Raw genomic sequence first — 6,626 nt, 5'->3', positions numbered from 1 at the left:
TGTGTGTTGCTTCAGAAGGGTCTTATTTTGAAGGCGACTAAATAAATTTGCCTGAAATTTAATTCTGCTTTGCTTTATTTAAATATTCCCGGTACTTTCAGATTATGGAATATATATATATGTATATATACTTGGCGCGTACATCCTTTTTGGGTGTTTGGGCGCGCTTCTCCTCCTATTTGTGGTGTGCGTCTTGATGTTGTTCCACAAATGGATTGACCTACAGTTTCAAGCCGACTTCGAACGGCAGATATTTTTATGAAGAGATTTTTCATGGCAGAAATACACTCGGAGATTTGCCATTGCCTGCCGAGGGGCGATCGGTATTAGAAAAATGTTTTTTTTTTATTAATTTTGATTTCACCGAGGTTCGAACCAACGTTCTCTCTGTAAATTCCGAATGGTAATCACGCACCAACCCTTTCGGCTACGGCAGCCACCGATCATAGAATACTTAATAATAAAAGCTTCATTTATGAATTTTTTCGATAAAAGCAGAAAACCTGAAAAAATTGCAGCCCAAGCAAAAATATGTCGGTAAATTTTTCTTTTCCACATCTACCGAGCCGAGTTGTAAAATAATGTCCCATATGCAAATGGAAATGGGATGGACGGCCGGCCCGTGCGTGTTGCTCTATGTGTAAATGTTTGTGCATTTTACATGCGTTCATCTGCATTCGAGTTTATTGTTATTACTGGCAGCAGCTGGCGTCGCTAGTTAAAAATAAATCTGCAGCTGGCACCATAAACAGAAACCAGCTAAATTTGTGGCATAGCGTCGGATTATGTAATACCCACAAAAAAAAAGAAAAAAAAAACAAGTAAAAATAAAAAGTGGCAGTAACAACGGCTTGAACTATTTTTTGACAAAACTCGAGTGTTAACTCGACCAAAACTATGAGTTTGCATTTTGCCGTGTGTGTGTGTGTGTGGAAGTGTTTCATGCAATTTTTCCGATTTGGTGGATGCACTTTTAGCCAAAAGCACGCCCGTCTTAGCCGACAAGCAGCACTGCCGCAATTATCTACACTGGTGGCTTGCTTTTATTTATGTATTTTTGCAGTTAACTAAACAAGACTTATTGTAAATATGTGTATGTGTGTGTCTTCAAAATGCATTACACACCTATATTTGTATGCTGGCAGCTGTCACTTCACATGATTTGTTTAATTATGCAACATTCAAAGTGTATGAGTAATGAAATGTTCGTAAAAAAAAAAAATATTATTAATATTAAATAATCCAAATGGTATGGAGTTAGACACACTCCGTCACATATTCCAGCTTAATGTTCGAAAATTATTATCAAAATACTGCCATCACTTATTTTCTTTGCTTAGCATACAAAATATTTATTATTTTACCTCAAATTTATTTTAAAGTATTTCAGTGCATTTCAACTTTATAATTTCAGTAGTCCACATTTCGCAATATATTTGAAAAATTGTTGTTTGCCTAAGCTTCGCTTATTATTTTAACCGACTCAAAATTGCAGCATACATAACTTGCAACCAAATATTTACTGATGATCTTCATGGAAACGCCACTGGCCTTACATACAAATCATCCTGCAGCGCGTCCAGTGGGCATCGCAGCGCATCATGAACGGTCAATTAATCAAGCAAACTAAAGAAAATGTAGTTATGAGTCTCATTGGTAAATATACGAAAATTCAACTTCACTTCTAACAAAATGTTTACAACAAATGGATGTTACCTGTCATGTCCGAGCGACTGTCGCTGATCCTCGTGTCATTAAGCAAAAGGGACTGGTTGGATTGATGATAGGCCACTTTCTGTAGGCAAAGCACATGGAAAAGATAGGCATCTCACAAAGTGCTCTCTGCCCAACATGAGGAGAAGATGATGAGATCGCGGACCAATTTCCGTGTGTCTGCCCGACCTACGCTCGAATCAGACTTAAGATCTTTGGTACTGAAGTCTTAAAAAGTGACCACCTTGGGGCTCTGTATTTTGTGACAAAACATCAAGACGCATACCTGGAGGAAGAGCGTAGCCAAATACCCATAAAGAGTATAAACGCCAAACCTGTAATCTGATTTCCTGTATAATCTGATTTCCTGTAAGAACAAAGACGGCGATCTGGGCACTGACATCCACAGCGAGCTTGAATTATGGTGAGAACACTTCTCCAACCTGCTAAATAGTGACAGCTGCGCATATCAAAGAGAATGTGAAGCTCGCCCAATCGTTGACGAGGGGACTGTCGCTCCGCTACCCAACCATGACGAAGTGAGAATAGCGATAAGGTGTCTAAAGATCAAACATGGTGACAAGGGGCATCCATCCGCTCCTATAGAAAATATGGTCGGATGAAAGCATGCCTGCCGATTGGAATTTAAGTGTGCTCTACCCAACCCATAAGGAGGGCGATCCTGCAATCTGTGCCAATTACCGCGGGAGTAGTCTCCTAAATATCGGCTATAAGGTTCTAGCGAGTGTATTGTGTGAAAGACTGAAGCCCACCGTCAACAAACTGATTGGACCTTATCAGTGTGGCTTCAGACCTGGAAAGTCCACAATCGACTACATATTCACAATACGCCAATGGCACGAAAAAGAAATGACTGGCGCGCTTTGTTAAACTCGGCTTAAATTCCATAAGCGGTTAGCGCCCCAACCAAGAAGAAGAAGGGCGTCAATGGTAACTTGAATATTGCAATATGTTGATTGTTGAGCGCATTGTATGGCAAGCTGCGCCGTCTTGTTAGAATCAGAACTCGGCGATGATGAGCTGATTAATTATTGGAAACAAAAATTCAGTCAGCATTTACCATAGAGGCAGCTCCTTCCTCATTTCGAAGGGAATAAGGACCAATGATGCCGCCAGTGCTCTATGAACTGCGGAGCATATATATTTTGTCCAAAGTAAATTTCCACAATTTAGAAGCGTTTTTCTGGCATTAAATGATTGATGATGGCTTGCTAAGCCTTAGCGAATAGAAATGTTAACAGAGTTTGCAATTCTCACCTATCAAATCATAGTTATAGACATCGATAGTTCTCATGCAGCTAAAAAAAAACATCCGATACATATATGTACATATATAATTGGCGTTTACACGCTCTTTCTATTTGTGGTGTGCGTCTTAATGTTGTTCGACAAATGCCGGGAGCCTACAGTTTTATGCCGCCTCCGAATAGCGGATGGTTTGTATGAGGACTTTCTTCATACCAAAAATACACTCGGAGCTTTGCCATTGCCTACCGAAGGAGGACCACTTTTTCGATCAATTCGTTTTCCCCGCCCCCGGCAGTTATGCATCAACGCATTGGGTTATGGCGGCCGCCTATAAGAGCGTAAGTTGAATGCCTATCTTGCTGTCATTCAAGTAGTGGGGTATTTCTGGTGTAATAATTAGTAGCTAGCACAGTTTTACTACCACTTTTCTCGTGTGATGTCTTTTTGAATCAGATCAATTTCGTGGATCTTTATATCTGAGATTTCATTTATTTGCTGTAAGAAAGGTTTACCGAAAGAGTGAAGTCTTGATCTAGCTAGCCCTAAAAACACCCCGCCTGGCAGCTCTTGCAGCTGGAATTGAAAGGAAGGTTAAGTCTGGCTGCGTGATCGCCAACCTTCCAATGACCTGTAAGAGGTGCCGGGATACGTCAGAAGCTTGGACGAGAGCATCCCAAGAGGTAACTCGTCCTCTGGATGTTGTACGATGGTCATGTTTTTCTTGTTGTGACGCATGTAGTTGATTACTTTCACTTTCTTTAGGCTAAGGAATAGTTGTTGTTGAGGTGGTTGAACATTTCTGAACTGAAATGCTCCTAATTAGTGACCAGCACCGATTTACTACCACTATCTCGTGTGATGATGATGTTTTTTTTTTTTATTATTTTTTTTTTGTTTCCAAGTCAGATCCATTTAGTGAGGTCCAAGTATAGCAGGAAATCCTTTATCTCGATGTCTGAGATCTCCTTAATTTGCTGTAGGAAAGGTTTACCGAAGGATCGGAGTCATGCCCTGGCTAGTCCCGGACATTCACATAAATAGTGGAAAAGACTTTCCTTCCCCCTTCCGCATGACAGCTTCTACAGATAGGATTGAAGGGTAGATTGAGTCTAGCTGCATGATCCCCTACATTCCAATATCCTGTAAGGGTTGCAGTGATACGTGAAATGTTTGGCCGAGAACATCCTAGCAGGTCATTCGTCCCTTGGATTTTGTATGACGGCCATGTGTTTTTTGTTGTAATACATGTAGGTATTTGCTTCTATCTTCTTTCGGCTAAAGCATGATAGTGTGAAGCAATGGATGCTTTTAGTGTGTTCAGTGTGGTGGAGACTGCCACCGCCTCTGCTTTGTCTAGTGTCGAACCTTTTCTTGCTAGCTCATCCGCTATCTCATTGCCCCATATGTTCCTATAACCGGGAACCCATATCAGAGTAATTTCAGGCCAATGGCTGAGCAGTTTCAGCTCCTCTCTACACTTTAGGACCAGTTTGGATGAAATGTAGTTGGAGTCTAAGGCCTTAATAGCTGCTTGACTGTCTGAGAAGATAGTTACTCTTGCACCAAACTCCTTGAAGAGTTCTAGGGATTTACAGCTTCTCTGATCGCTCAAAGTTCTGCCTGGGATACGGTGGCATAATCCGGACGACGCATGGATTGAGATAGGTTGAGTGGCTCCGAATAGAACCCAGCTCCCACACCACAGTTCATCTTAGAACCATCGGTATAAATTTCGATATCGTGTCTTCCAATCACCTCTCCTTTGATTCACTCGGTTCTCGGTGGAAAACGTACCGTAAATCCTTTCTTGAAGTTGAGGTCGGGGAGTGTGTAGTCTGATCCATTTTTGTGCAGCGAGGGTCCCTGTAGGAGAATCTTACTGTGACCGTACGACCTTGTTGTCCAGCTTCCTATGTATCTGAGTGTCACCGCGCTACAAGTAGCTATTGTTTTAATGTGTAAATCTAATGGAAATAGATGTGTTAGTACATTGAGCGCTTCAGTAGGACAGGTGCTAAGCGCTCCTGTAGTTAAGATACACGCTGTTCTTTGTATCTTGTTCAGCTTAGTTTTGTTGTATTTCCTTTCTGTTGCAGGCCACCAAACTAGTGCCGCATATGTTAGTATTGGCCTTACAATGCCTGTGTTGGACCAGTTGGATAGTTTTGGTTGGAGACCCCATTTTTCCCCCAACATTCTCTTACAGATGTAAAGTGCTATATTCGCTTTCTTTACCCAGTACTCTACGTTGGACTTCCAGCTGAGTTTGGGTCCAGGATAATCCCTAGGTATTTTGCCTGTTTGGTTAGCGTGAGGCTGACGCCGTTTAGTTTTGGGAGATTAAAGTTTGGCACCTTGGTTTTCTTGGTGAATAGCATCAGTTCAGTTTTTCTCAGGTTTCCACTTAAACCACAGTCCGTTGCCCAATTGCTGAGTTATACCAGAGCTCCTTCCATAATCTCACTGATTGTGGTTGGAAACATTCCTGAAACCATAAGCACTATGTCTAAAGAATAGTAGTATCAAGCTCTGTAAAGTTTCTATTGTATTTAATGGAGTAGCAAATGCCACCCCCTCTGTTATGTCTAGTGCCGAACCTTTTTTTGCTAACGCATCCGCTACCTCTTTACCCCCTATATGTATTCCTTTGACCGGGAACCCATACCAGAGTAATTTTAAGTCAGTGACCAAGCAATTCTAGTTAATCTCTCTACTCTATATAACAAGTTTGGTGGAAATGAAATGGGAATCAAAGCCTGTGATAGCTGCTTGACTGTCTGAATGATAGCTAGTTAGGTGAAATGGTTGAAGAGCACCTAGCACTCCTCAAGTAGCACTAAAGCGCTGTTTTGATACCATTATGAGAAAGATATCTACTCTTGTAAATTTTTTTTTTGTAAAGTTTTAGTAATTTGCATGCTTATCTGATTGCTACAAGCTCTATCTGGAACACGTTGGTTTCGATGTCGCATCTACCAACCACCTTTCTGAATGCCTATAATCAGCTTTAAAAAACAGGGTATCCGCCGGCCGAGTTTTGTTTTCACCTTGCTGAGAGCAAGCGGCAGCTGGGCAGATAGTAATGCAGTACTAATAAGACATAATAGGGCTGTAAAAAATCACTTGATTGTGAACTTTTTCATACAAGTTTAACCACATGACATGCATTCAGACAGCATCAACAAAATACTTCCTTAATTTCAAAGTAATCCCTCATCAATAAACGAGCCCCCTCTTACCTCTATCAAATTGTGCCATTTTGACTGCTGGAAATAAATTATTTTCCAATCTCCTATGCTTACCATAATTAATTACAACGGTCATAAAAATCAGCTACATAAATCAAATATTTCCCTCCTGTTATTGTACCGACAACAACGAGTATGTGCCTTAAGTCTTTTGATATTTCTTTGACGATCCAAATGAGTTGCACTAAACCCAAACGCGTATAAATATCATTTGCAGAAGCAAAACAGTAATAGTAAAAAAAAAACAATAAACTCATATTATAATAGTAGCAGTCAATTACAATTACAATAACACAAATCCGCACCATTAAACTATTGCAAAATTCTGATATCAAATGTACGCCTAACACAATCGGTGCACTTGTGGTGCGTCAAGGAAATAAAGTCAACACAAAA

Source organism: Anastrepha ludens, chromosome 2 (assembly GCF_028408465.1).
Source record: "Anastrepha ludens isolate Willacy chromosome 2, idAnaLude1.1, whole genome shotgun sequence".
In the NCBI taxonomy this organism is placed as follows: Eukaryota; Metazoa; Arthropoda; class Insecta; order Diptera; family Tephritidae; genus Anastrepha; species Anastrepha ludens.
This window is presented reverse-complemented; position numbering follows the sequence as displayed.